Source organism: Suricata suricatta, chromosome 1, assembly GCF_006229205.1.
Source record: "Suricata suricatta isolate VVHF042 chromosome 1, meerkat_22Aug2017_6uvM2_HiC, whole genome shotgun sequence".
Taxonomy (NCBI): Eukaryota; Metazoa; Chordata; class Mammalia; order Carnivora; family Herpestidae; genus Suricata; species Suricata suricatta.
In genome coordinates this window covers 87,187,622-87,201,966 of record NC_043700.1, presented here as the reverse complement: position 1 = coordinate 87,201,966, position 14,345 = coordinate 87,187,622, and the positions used below count along the sequence as shown (strand labels likewise).

The 14,345-nt window shown below is 36.1% G+C and overlaps 1 pseudogene; it reads right to left on the bottom strand.

Moving 5' to 3' along the window:
- The window catches only part of LOC115301318, a 17,339-nt pseudogene extending 3,694 nt beyond the window's left edge, over positions 1 to 13,645 (bottom strand).
- Between the last annotated feature and the right edge of the window lie 700 nt (positions 13,646 to 14,345).

Below are 14,345 nucleotides of genomic sequence, written 5' to 3'. Positions count from 1 at the left end.
TGGCTCAGTCAGTTAACCATCCAACTCTAGATTTCAGCTCAGGTCATGATCTCATTGTAATGGGCTCTAGCCCCACACTGGGCTCTGCCATATTTCTCTCCCTTTCTATCTGCCCCTCCCCTCCTCAAGCTCTCTCTCTCTATGTTTCTTTCTCTCAAAATAAACATTTTTTAATGTTATGGCAATTCTTTTATTATATGATGAAGGCTAATTTTTATGCTGGAAGAGATCTTATATCTATTATTTCAAGAAACTGAGCATTCTGTGTCATGTGAACACATACTTTGAGCTTATCCAGACATAGCAGAAATCAAGCATGCATAAACCACAGAAATAAAGTACTAAAAAATACCTTAAAATTACTGGGAAATTCAGATTTCTTCCCACTGTCTCCTGTGGAGTACATTTCTAAGACATTACAGAATCATTTTGGCCCTCCCTTTTTTTGCTTCTATAATAGTTATTTTATTATGTACATTAATTAAGCAAGAAGTCCAGATTTCCTCTTGGTGCAAAAAGAATTTACTGGCAGCAGAGAAAGCTGGTATTTCTCCTAGCTGCATGATAGTTGTGCTATAGACCAACAAGTTCTATAGTCAGAGGGAAATAAAGCAAAGTAAATAGCTACCATTTCCTGGGTATCACCTAACGTCTATGACATGATGTACTAGATATTTTAAAACATCATTTCATTTAGCACTGTAAGAAATTCCTGTGGACAAATGAATTAGTTGCATACCTAAGTGTACTTACCAGATGACTACAATTTTCCAGCACTAAAGGTAATTTTAATTTATAAACAATTCTGAGTCAGAAGACACACTGTCTACTTATTGTGTATTTCCTCCCAATGCCTCAATCTAGAGCTCTGCCTGGCATTGATAGTCAGTAAATGTTATTATACCAAGAATTTGTCATAGTATGTTTAAATCCTTAAAGAAAGGTATCAGTGGTTGTTTTTTTTGTTTTTTTTTTTTTGGTGTGGTCTTTAGCTCTAAATTCCTCAATTATAATAATAAAGAACAAGAAGGCATAGCTTAGATTCTTTTTCAAAGAGAATTAAGATAAAATATATTGGTAAAGAACGTAGTTATATATGTGTGTATATATATGTATGTGTGTGTGTGTGTATTAGATTGCTTTAACAAATATTTATAAATTCTACACTATGCTGGTCATTGTGTGTGACACTAGAAGCTAACTATGTCAAGGCATTCACATCAATGTAATGGATTGTGTGTACATACATGTGTGCATGTCTGTTGGGGAGTGGGGTGTGAAAATAAAACAATAAAATAATCATATCTAATTTATGTATGGATAGATTCTATATCGTTTGATGAATTAGTGTTGTCTTTTCCGCCTCTCAGATTTTCTTCTTTGTTCTGCATCCCCTTCAAGAAAGTAGAAAATACCATGCTCTGTGTACTCAGAGCAAGTATATAACTGGAAGGAAAAGAAAGCTAGCTTGCCAGAATTCTTAACTCTTGTTTTGTAAATCCTAGACCCGCTGAGTATAATAGAGTCAATTATAAATTAAAAAGAGCCTTACAAAAGCATGAGGCAAGTTGGGGTTTCCTTAAACTACTGCTTGCCTTAGGTTGGTGGGGTCCCAGAAATAGAGACAAAAATGTGGTGTGATAATGCCCTATATCCTCCAAAAAGAACAACTGCATGACAGTATAGGAAAAAGTTACCATTGTCACTGCTCATTGGTCATCACACTCAGAAGAGATTTTGTCACAAAAAGCGTGGCATGGGAGCAGCTAAAACTTGGTGAACAAGTAGATTACTACCATATGTGATGTCTCTGGGACTGTAAGCATGTCCATCACAGTCACCAAACCTCATTTCCAGTCTCTGGGCTACAAGTAGGCTCTCAGAGTATGGAAGAACATGAAGTCAGGGAGGAGGAGCTACCATGTTGAAGATGGAATTTCCCATGAAGTTAGAAAGTTAAGAAGTCAGTCACAGTAAAATAAATTAGGAAGGAAATAAAGTGGTACTTAATACACATCTTGGCTTTTAGACTGCAAGTAACACCTCATGACTATAAAATAATAAAAGTGTGTATGAAGTACATAACAAACAAGATACAGGAATGACTAATGTGTTGCAGAGAAGGTGACTGATTATCTGAAAAAGACTTGCAAGATGAGGAAAAGCTTCCTCAGCAGTGAGAATAATACATGCAAAGTTAGAGACATCCCTAATACCGTCCTTAGCTCTCAGTACCATGAGGAGTCCATTACTGTAGGACTGGAAAATAAAAATCCACAAGCAAATGGTTTTAAGAGACATGGAGTGGAGAAATAAACATAAATTGAATGAAGAGGATAATATTCTTGTATAGCATTAAGAATGTGTTCTGGAAGTGTGGTCAAAGGATTGTAGTGATTCCAACAATTTTTAAGGGGTCCACAAGGTCAAAATATTTTTTCTCATAATAATAAAGCCTTTGTCACTCTATTGCTCTCACAAGAAAGTTTTTGATGCTTACTGTAATATGGGATTCATTTATTTCTTTTTTTGGAATTTTTTTGCTGCTATATAAAATGTTACTGATTTTTGTATGTTAATTTTGTATCCTACAAATTACTGAATTCACTGATTAGAGCCAAGAGTTGTTAGCTGAATCTTTAAGATTGTCTATATATAAAATTGTGTTGTCTGCAAAGAGAGATAATTTTATTTCTCCCTTTCCAATTTTAATACATTTTATTTCATTTTCCTGTCTGACTTCTCTGGATAAGACTTCTAATATTACGTTGAATATGAGGAGTGAAAGTGGATACACATACCTTGTTCTCATTTTAAATTAAAAACTGTCATCCTATCACCAGTGAGTATATAAGGTCTTCATTATGTTGAGATATATTCCTTCTATGCCTAACTGTTATAAGTGTTTATCATAAATGGATGTTGAATTGTGTATTTTTTCTGCATCTGTTGAGATAATCATACTATTTTCTTCTTCTTTCATTCAATTAATGCAATCTATCACAATTATTTCCATATGTTGAACCATCCTTGCATCTAAAGGATAAATCACACTTGATCCTGTTGAATAATCTTAACAGGCTACTAATTAATTCAGTTTGCTAGCATTTTATTGAGAATTTTTACATCTCTATTCATCAGAGATACTGGTCTGTGGTTTTCTTTCCTAGTAGCATCCTTTTCTATATTTAATACCAGAGTAATGCTATCTTGTAAAGTCAATTTGGGAGTGAGTGTTCTTTCCTCTTTGACATTTTTGGAAGGCTATAAGAGGATTAGTGTTAATTCTTTAAATGTTTGGTAAAATTCACCAAGGAAAACCAACTACTCCTGTGCTTTTTTTTCATTGGGAGAGATTTGCTTCCTGAACCCACATCCTTACTAGTAACTGGTTTACTCAGATTTTCTATTTCTTCTTGATAGAGTCATGATAAGTTGTATGTTTTTAAGATTTTCTTTTCATTTATTCTAGGTTATTCAATATGTTGACATATAGTTGTTCATAGAAGCCTCTCATGATCCTCTGCATTTCTGTGGTATCAGTCGTAATGTCTTTTTCAATTACAATTTTGCAGATTTAAGTCCTTTTTCTTTTTTTCTTGTTAGCCTAATTAAGGGTTTATCAATTTTGTTCACCTTTTCTAAGTAATAACTCTTTGGTTAACCTTTTCTTTTTATTTTCTGTTCTCTGTTTCATTTATTTTTGCTCTAATATTTATTATTTCTTTTATCCTGCTAACTTTCATTTCATGTTGTTTTTTGTTTTCCTAGTTCCTTAAGGTATACAGTAGGTCTGTTTATTTGGAACTGCTTTATCTCTTTTTTTAAATTTTAACTTTTTAAAACTTTCTTTTTTAAGTTTCAAGGTTTTATTTAACTTCCACTTAGTTAAGATACAGTGTAATATTAGTTTCAGTGTAGAATTTAGTGATTCATCACTTTCATACAACACATGTGTTCATTACAAGTGCCTCCTTAATACCCATCACCCTGTCTGTCCTATGTGGTTAAGAGTCTGTTTTATGGTTTGCCTTTCTCTTTCCCCCCCTATGTTCATGTGTTTTATTTCTTAAATTCCACACATGAGTGAAATATAGTATCTGTCTCTGACTTATTTCACTTAGCATAATACTCTCTTGCTCCTTCCACCTCATTACAAATACAACATTTCACTTTTGATGGCTGAGTAATATTCCATTGTTATATGTACCACATTTTCTTTATCCATTAATCAGTCAATGGGCATTTGGTCTCTTTCCATAGTTTGGCTATTGTTGATAATGCTACTAGAAACATCAGGGAGCATGTATGCTTTTAAATCAGTGTATTTGTATCCTTTGGGTAAATACCTAGTAGTGCAAATGCTGTACTATAGGGTAGTTCTATTTTTAACTTTCTGAGGAAACTCCATACTGTTTTCCACAGTGTCTGCACATTTTACATTCCCACCAACAGTACAAATGGGTTCTCCTTTCTCCACATCCTTGCCTATTGCTTCCTGCATTGTGAATTTTAATCATTCTGACAGGTATGAGGTAGTATCTCTTTATAGTTATGATTTGTATTTCCCTGATGATGAGTGATGTTGAGCATCTTTTCATGTGTCTGTTGGCCATCTATATATCTTCTTTGGGAAAATGTCTATTCATATCTTCTACCTATTTTTTAATTGCATTATTTATTTCTTGAGTGTTGTTTTATAAGCTCTTTATAGATTTTTGATGCAAACTCTTTATCAGATATGTCATTTGCAATTATCTTCTCCCTTTCCATAGGCTGCTTTTTAGTCTTGTTGATTGTTTCCTTTGTTGTGCTAAGCTTTTTATCATGATGAAGTCCCAATAAGGTATTTTTGCTTTTGTCTCCTCTGCCTCAGGAGACATATCTAGTAAGAAGTTGCTATGGCCAATGTCAAAGAGGTTACTACCTATTACTAACTCTAGGATTTGGGATGGATTCCTGACTCAAATTAGGGCTTTCATCCATCTGGAATGTATTTTTGTGTATGGTGTAACAAAGTTGTCCAGTTTCATTCTTCTGTGTGTTGCTATCCAGTTTTCCCTATGCCATTTGCTCAAGAGACTATCTTCTTTACACTGGATATTCTTTCCTCCTTTGTTGAAGATTACTTGACAATGGAGTTGTGGCTCCATTTATGGGTTTTCTATTCTGTTCCATTGATCTATGAGTCTGTTTCTGCACCAATACCATACTGTCTTAATGACTACACCTTTTAACATAGCTTGAAGTCTGGAATTGTGATGCTCCAGTTTTGCTTTTCTTGTTCAAGGTTGCTTTGGGTATGTGGGGTCTTTTGTTTTTCCATTTATTTGTGTCATCTTAAATTCATTTCATATGTTTCTTATAGTTTTCAGAGTATAGAACTTTTACTTCTTTGGTTAGGTTTATTTCTAGGTATCTGGTTTTTGGCGCAACATTGAATTTGTATCCTGAAACTTTGCTTAATTTGTATATCAGTTCTAACAATTTTTTTGTTGAATCTTTTGAGTTTTCTACATAGAGTATTATGTCCTCTGCAAATAGTGAATGTTCAATTTCTTCCTTTCCAATTTGGAAACATTTTATTTCTTTTTGATGTCTGATGAGACTAAGACTTCCAGTGCCATGTTAAATAACAGTGGTGACAGTGGACATCCTGTCTTGTTTTTTACTGTAGATAAAAATGTCACAGTTTGCCCCTAATGAGGACTTATTAGCTGTGGGTTTTTCATAAGTGATCTTTATGATATTGAGGTATGTTCCCTCTTTCCTACCTTTTTGAGGGATTTGATCAAGAATGAATGCTGTACCAAAGTAAAATTGTTTTTTCCACACCTTTTTTTAGAAGATTATATGGCTCTTTTCTTTTATTAATGTAGTGTATCATATTGATTACTGTGTGAATATTGAACCATAACAGTGGTGAATGATTCTTTTAATTCACTGCTGGTTTTGATTTGGTAGTATTTTGTTGAGGATGTTTGTATCCATGTTCATCAGGGCAATTGGCCTGTAGTTCTTTCTTTATTGGAGTCTTTGGTTTTGGAATCTGGATAATGCTGGCCTAGTAGAAAGAGCTTGGAAGTCTTCCTTCCATTCCTCCTTTTTCAAATAATTTGAGAAGAATAGGTATTAACATTTCTTTAAATGTCTGGTAGAATTCTCTTGTGATGCCATGTGGCCATGGACTTTTGTTTGTTTAAAGATTTTTATTACTTTGTCCCCAGTGAGGTAATACTTCCTCTCTCAGATGTGTTCCAAAAAAGGGGAACTATCTGTCTCTCCCAGTGCATCTCAGGTGATCCTGGAACATGCTACCTGCTCCCACATCCCCCGGGGTTACCTGCTTGCCTTCTCCACAGGAACACTGCAGTGCCCTCAGAGCTCTATACCATCCATGCATCAGACCTCTAAAATGTTGAATTCCACTGGTTGTAAAAACTCACAAAAATAAGCCCCTCTCCTTTGCCCAGCCAATGGCTAATGGCTTCAGGGAAGTGTTTTCTTTGTGCAATTTTCCCTCTCTCTCCCTCTCTCTCTCTCTCTCTCTCTCTTTCTCTCTCTCTCTCTGTTTCTCTTACTCTCTCTCACTGTCTCTCTCCTTGACCAGATCTCCCTCTTCTCTATGGCACACAAGATCCACTTCTCCCCATCTCTGTGCCTCTACCTTCCATGATATAGCCTCCCCTCTCCCTCTAGTTGTGCATTTGTTCTGTCAGTGCTGAGATCCATTTTTTGGGTATTCACAATGATTTGATACTTACATAGGGATAAAAAGTATCCCTCAAGGGAGGGGCAAGCCTAGGGTCTTCCCACTACTGTGCCATCTTAGCTGCTCTTGACTCTTAATGTAGGTATTTATTGCTATAAACTTCCCTCTTAGAATTGTGTTTGCTTCATCCTGTAAGTTCTGCTATGTGGTGCATCAATTTTCATTTGTCTCAAGAACCTATTTCCCTTTTATTCTTTGATCCATCAGGTGTTCAGGAGGGTGTTAATTTCATGTGTTCATGTGTTCATGTGTTCATATGCTCATGTGTTTTCCAGTTTTTTTCTTGCCATTGATTTTTTAGCTTTAAGCCACTGTGTTCAGAGAAGATAACCTGGTATAATTTAAATCTTATTGAATTTTATAAAAACTGTTTTGTGGCCTAATATATGATATGTCCTAGAAAATGTTTCATGAGCACTTGAGAAGAATGTACATTTTGCTACTGTTGTACGAAATGTTCTGATATGTCTGTGAGGTCCATTTGGTCTATAATGTTCAAGTCTGATGTTTCCTTACTGATTCTCTATCTGAATGATCTAGCTATTGTTGAGAATGGGTATCAATGTTGCTAACTATTATTGTATTGCTTTTTATTTTTCCTTTTACTTCTGTTAGCTTATGCTTTACATATTTAAGTGTTCAATTTTGGGTGCATAAATATTACAACTGTTGTATCTTCTTGATGTACTGACCCTTCTATATGATGACCTCCTTTGCCTCTTTTTACCATTTTGAGTTTAAAATCTGTTTTGTCTGATGTAAGTATAGTTTACAGTTATCTTATATAAATATACTTATATAAGTATAGGGTATATTGCCTTTTTTGGTTACCATTTGCTTGAAATGTTTTTTTTTTTTTCCATCCCTTTACTCTCAGTCTATGTGTGTTTTAACACTAAGTGAGCCTCTTGTAGGCACATATTATTGGAGTTTGATTTATTTTTTTAGTCTATTTAGCCATTCTATGTCTTTTGGCTGGAGAATTTAATCCATTTATGTTTAAAGTGATTATTGATAGGTAAGGAATTACTATTGCTACATTGTTGTTTTCTGATTGTTGTATAGATTCATTGTTCCCTGTGTCTGATCCTGTGTTCTTCTTTGTGTTTTGATGTCTTTTAGAATCAGGATTCTTTGACTGTTTCCTTGTATTCTGTTGTGTAGTTACTACCAAATTTTCCCTTGTAGTTACTATGAAGCTTAAATATAATATCTGAAAGTTACTATATCATATTTTAAACTGACAATTGCACTAGAATTTGTATGCTTTAGACTTTGTTTCTTGTCCCCTTCACATTTTAGGTTATTTCTGTTACAAGCTTTTTATATTGTGTGACAATAACAGATTATTTTATTTATGGTTATTTTTGCTACATTTACTTTTTTAAACTTTTAAACTACAATTGTGAGTTAATGTGTCACCATTACCTATTGGAGAATTTAACTATGGATATAGATTTACCATTACCAGTTATATTTTTGCTACCTTTTAGTGTTTTTATGATGTTAATTAGCATTATTTTATTTCCAATCAATAACTCCCTTTAGCACTTCTTATAGGATAGATCTGGTATTAATAAATTCTCTCAGATTTTATTTGGGAAAGTCTTTATCCCTCCTTCATTCTGAAGGATAGCTTCACTGAGTATAGATTCTTGGCTGAGTAATTTTCTTTCAGTATTGTCATTATGTCATTCCATTATCTCCTGACATGAAAAATTTCTGTTGAGAAATCCCCTTATAGTCGCTTGTATATAACTTCTCTCTTTTCGCTTGCTGCTTTTAAAATTCTTTGTCCCCAACTTTTGACAATGTACTTATACTGTGTCTCACAATGTAGCCCTATTCAGATTCAATCTATTTAGGGACCTTTGGGCCTCGTAGATATAAATGCCCATTTCTCTCACTGGGTTTGTAAAGTTTAGCCATTTTGCTTTAAATATACTTTATGTTCTTTACTCTCTCTTCCTCTGGAATTCCCATAGTATAAATATTATTTACTTTCATGGTGTCCTATAAGTCCTGTAGGCTTTCTTTCCTTTTTTCCTTCTTGTTTTCTTTGTGCTCTTTAACTAGTAGATTTCCAAAATTCTATTTTCTAGGGTGCTGGTTGTTTCTTTTGGATTACAGAAGTCTACTTTAAAAATTCATTATTTAATTTTACAGTTTGATTATCATGTTTTCCAACTCTATGATTTCTTTTCTGTTGTTTTTGATGGTTACTATTTCATTGTCAAACTTTTGTTCATGCATTGTTTTCTTAATTTCTTAATTTCTATATTTTTTGACAGTTCACAGATCTCCATTTTGTTAGGTTTAGTTATTGAAGCCTTATTCATTTAGTTTGGCGGTATATTTACCTGATTTTTTTGTGATCCCTGATCCCCTACATTGGTATTTGTACCTTTAAGTAATGGGACTCCTCTTCCAGATTTTATAAGTTTGCTTTGGCAGAGAACACTCTTCACCAGTCAGTTCAGTTTGGGTTTCTGGGTGTGTCAGCTGATAATGCCCAAAGGCAGCTGGGGCCTGGTGTCATGGTCTATTTTGAAGCTAGGCAACTGTTTGAGTTCTGAGGACAGGGATGGGTTGGGGGGTGTCTCACTGACAGAATCGTTAAGATAATACTACTGACTACCCAAGTGAGGCTGTAGGATACTTTCTACATTTGTGAATACTCTGGTCAGACTAATTATATGGTTGGAACTCAGTACTTTACTTAGTAGTAGATAGAGTTATGGATTAGCTTCCCTGCCCTAGAAAGATAGCAAACCAGGGCCTAGGGCCTGTACAGCTTGTTTTGGGAGGGGCCCAAATCAGGGATGAATGTGCATTGAGTTCTTTGGTCAGATGAGGCCACAAGTATTGTTCTGCAGAGAGGAGAAGACAGGCAATACTCTCTGTTCAAGGACCCCCGTACAGAGTCCCACTGCTGAATTAGCTATGCAGCTTCCTGTGCACTCTTATTAAGTTCTCTGTTTGGACAGGCTGAGGGCTATATTTAACAATAAGCAAGGCTATGAACTAGATTCCCTAACTGGGAAACTTTAGAGCCAAAGTGGCTCTAAAACTGGTGAAACTCTTTGTTGTCTTAGTTAAACTGACCTGAAGCCCAAGGTACCTGGTTATACAAGGCCACTGACTTTGCTCTACAAACTACTGGCTTGGTCTGCATTTCTCTTGGCAGGAACACCAAACTACACAGCTTTCAGGTGTTTCTGCCAGCTTCTCTGGCCAGAAGGGGCTCAAGACGTTCTCCACAGCAGGTGGGGCTATGTGTCAGCCTCCTTGCCTAGACGGGAGGGAGAGGAGCCATTCCAAGCTACTCTCAACTTCCCAAACAGGCCAGAAGCCACCCTCAGCCTTCTTAATTCTCCCACCTACGCACAGCATAGGAAGCTTCAACATCGGGTACTAGTTTTGCTCTGGAAGTAATCCGTTCTTCTTGTCTGCCTCTCAGCTCAAGTGCCACTGGGCTGCATAGCTTCCATGAGTTGTCATCAGGCCTACTGGTCGTATAGGCCTAGAAGGCATTCTCCACAATGGGCTGAGCTATGGCTCATCACCTTGCCTGAGTGTAAGCATCCTGGGCTCTGGGCTAGCAAATGCCTCCTTTGATGATCCAAATCAGGCATATCTGCCCCCCTTCAAGGTCCCTGGTCAAAGGATACCCCTGACTGGGTCTGCAGATGAGCAGAGGTGCTATCTGGGATTACTACTTAGGCACTACAGGTAGGAACTCAGTCTGCCAAGATCTATGTGCTGGTTGTTGCAAGTTCCCTCTCCCCACCCCCCCCTTTTCTATGGCAATCAGATTCTCAGAGATTGGCCCTGTAGATTCCCTTGTAATCTCCATGATGCAAGATCAGAGTGAGGGCTCCCAAATAGCAACCTACAATGTTGGGAAAGGCAGGGTGACCTCATTGTTGTCTTTTCTTATTGGAATAAACAGAGGCTCAAGGGAGACCTATTTGTATGGTGCTCTGGTATCCTGGGGAAGAGGCAATGTGGACAACATGTAGTTGTTTCTGTTACTCTTCTAATGCAGTTTGCCTTGGTCTCTAATATTTAAGGGTGTGCTTTAGACTCACCACCGTGTTCTAGAATTCTCTCAATGATATCTTGTTCCTGAATAGCTAGCTGTCAATTTTTCTTGTAAGGGGGAGCTGTGTAGATATGACCTGTATAGGTATATTGGTGATGTCATTCTCTAAAGCACATAATTCGATATACATTCTCAGAAGCTGTAGTTTCAGTGTTAAAATTCACTATTTTCAAAATAATTAAATGAAGATGCTCCTTATGAGCTTACTATTAATTGACAATATAGTAAGTATAATAAAGTTATACTACTAAGCTATTAACCTTGAATAATGTGCCATGGACTTGCATTCTGCAAAAAGAGGAGCTTTAGCCCTTACCTACCAAAGATGAGTTTAAGGCTTCTATTTCCTTAAAAATATTCTAGAAAATTAGTACTAGCCCACCCTCTATGTGAATTCTTAGGGAAATTCCTCAGGATTTCATTTGGAGCATAAGGCCATCATTCCATTCAAATTATGCTAGTTGGGACTACACAAAAGGAAGTTTCTGCTTTTTTGTGAATGCACTGTGTGAACACAAAAACAGCACATATAATTGGTGGCAAAGAGATATACATATACATCCATCTTCTACATAAACATATACCTACATATATGTGTGTGTGGATGCATCATGTTTATAATGCTAAAAAATACAGTATTGGTAAACTAAAGTTTAGAAGACAACTAAGTGTAGAAATAATTACAATTATGTGTCTGAATGATTAGATAGATTCAGGAGTTTAAAAAAAAAGAAATGGTTCCTTTGAAACATCAATATCAACAATATTCTGAAGGAAGCTAAAATAATATAAATATTTAAAGAAAAAACATTCTTAAAAGGTTCAAGAGGGCTTCCTCATTTTGAACTCATTATTTAGAAAACTCAGTCCTAACTAAGGAAACAGTAGAAGCCAGGAGACTAAGTTCTAAGCAACTTTTACCATATTTTTCACTTTGTCACTTAAAACTAATCAATTAGGCCTATCTGAATCTTAGCTACCTCCCCCTTAAAACTGGAGATAGATTAGATGATCCCTATAGTTGCCTCTAGTTCTAACCATCTATGACCCCATGATACTCTGGCTAGAGCCCAAAAATACTTAGAGCAAGATAAAGGCTAACAGTTAATGATGATGTGTTGTTTATAAATGATGTCACCACAAAGATAAGAGGGGCAAAAGCTGGAAGGTAGTAGAATGAAAGACTTATAGTCCCCCAGAGAGCTGCAGGATTCATTTCCTGACTTCATTCAGGGCATGGTGAGAATACCCTTCAACAAAAATACCTTTCCTGAAAACCCCTTGTAACCACTCACCCATTGTTCACTGAACACTACCATTTTTATTTTTCTTCCTTGTGCCTCTTATCACGGTATATCTTACATTTTTAATATTTTGGATGTTTATAATCTCCTCCCTAATATAAACTCCATGAGAGAAGTCTTGTTTTGTCTTATTTTAATTCATACTAGGCCCATAGAAGGATGCCTAGTATACCAAGGAGCTCAATGAAAGTTTGCAGATTGAATGGTTATGTTTTCAACAATAAGTAGACTCATATGAATGGATAATAGAGGTGTGTTGACACTATGTAGAAGAAAATAAGGCTGAAAGGTAAGCTAGAACATGTTATGGAAGGGCTCATACAACATTCTAAGGCAGGGTTGTCCAATAGCACTTTCTGTGATGATAGAAATATTTTAAATCCATGCCATCCAATTCAGTAGTCACTAGTCACAGTGGCTTTTGGGTACATGAAATGAAGCTTTGATTGATGACCTTAATTCCTTTTATTTCTTTTAATTAAATTTACATGCTCATGGCTGGGGCTACTGTCTTGAGCTGAGAAGTTTCTAAGGAATTTGAAACTTATTCCAACATCAAAGAGCCATGGAAAGTTTGTTGCAGGAAAAATAATGGACAAAAAGCTATATTTTTGAAAACTAATACTGAAAGCAATGTTTAGAGTGAACTGAAATAGAGAGAAATGAGAAAGTAAAATAGTCAGAAACTACAAAAAACTGAATGTTAGGAACTGAGGACCCCAATTAGAGTGGTGACAGGATGAATGAAAGGGGAATAAATGATTGGGAAACATCAAAGAGACAAAATAAACAGGATTTTGAGGGTTTGGGTTCTTTGTTTGTTTGTTTTTCTTTATGTCTGTATCATCAGAGAAAGGCTAAGGGAGAGAGAATACCCATCATCATCCATGTTCAGGACACAGATTTCCAGGAAGCCCTCTAGAGCTCACTCCTGCCATTCATGGGCAATAGGTATGTTAGGAACACTCTTAAGTGTTCTCTTCTTGTCTCCCCCAAGTAAGTGTGTAAAACAATTCACATCTTTCAACATCTCAAACCCTCTCCATCCAAGTTTTGGTGTCCTTTTGCTATCATTGGGAAAATACCCTCTCTCTTCTTTTTCTGTTGGGTTTTGAGACTTTAAAGGTCTCTTCCAGTAAGAGTATCATAACTCCTATATCATGAGAAAAGGATTAAATGATAGCAACAAACAGCTTCAGAAAAAGGAGCAGGGGAGTGTGGAGAAGCAGGAAGAACTTGCCTTTTATCAAACTATGCTGAAGCATGTGCATTTCAGCTCATCCAGAGTCTGCCTTGTAACTTTTCAGGGTTTAAGATTGTCATGATTCTCCTCAGGATTCAACTTCCACACTTTGGAGCAAACGATGGATATCTTCCCTCTCATTCTTCTAGACTTCACCTATGAGCCATCTTCTGCCACTGCAGTGCCATTCTAGCACCACTGGGACTTCCCTTTTCAGTCATGCCTGCTGAGTCTTGGCTCCTTCAACTCGTTTTGTACGTTTTGTACAAGGAAGCTGTGAGCAAGGATTTTGCCTTATTTAATTTTTTTAAACATTTTATTTTATTTTTTGAGACAGAGACAGAGCATGAGCAGGGAAGGATCAGAGAGAGAGGGAGACACAGAATCTAAAGGAGGCTCCAGGCTCTGAGCTGTCAGCACAGAGCCCTATGCAGGGCTCAAATCCACAACACTAAGATCATGGCCTGAGCCAAAGTCGGACATTCAACTGACTGAGCCACCCAGGCACCCCAGGATTTTGACGTTTAACTGTGACTCGATGTTTGCTGTTACAGGTGATTAGAATGACAATAACACCATTAACAAAAGAACCCAGGTAGTAAAAATCAAAAATAAAAAACAACAACAATAACAACAACAAAACATACTAGTGTCAAGAAACATTCACTAATAAAAATCCAGATCATTTTGAATACTTTTTAAAAGCAGATGCCAAAGTATCCGTCACACTTGAAAAAACAAATCCATAAATTAAAAAAAAAATCTCTGCCTGCTTGCCTAGTCTAAATAAATTCCGTATACAATTTGAAGTTGGAATTAAATTGACTGTTTCTAACATTAGATTTATATCTACATGTGTGTGTGTACACACACACACACACATGTATACATACACACACACACATATATATACTCTTTTAA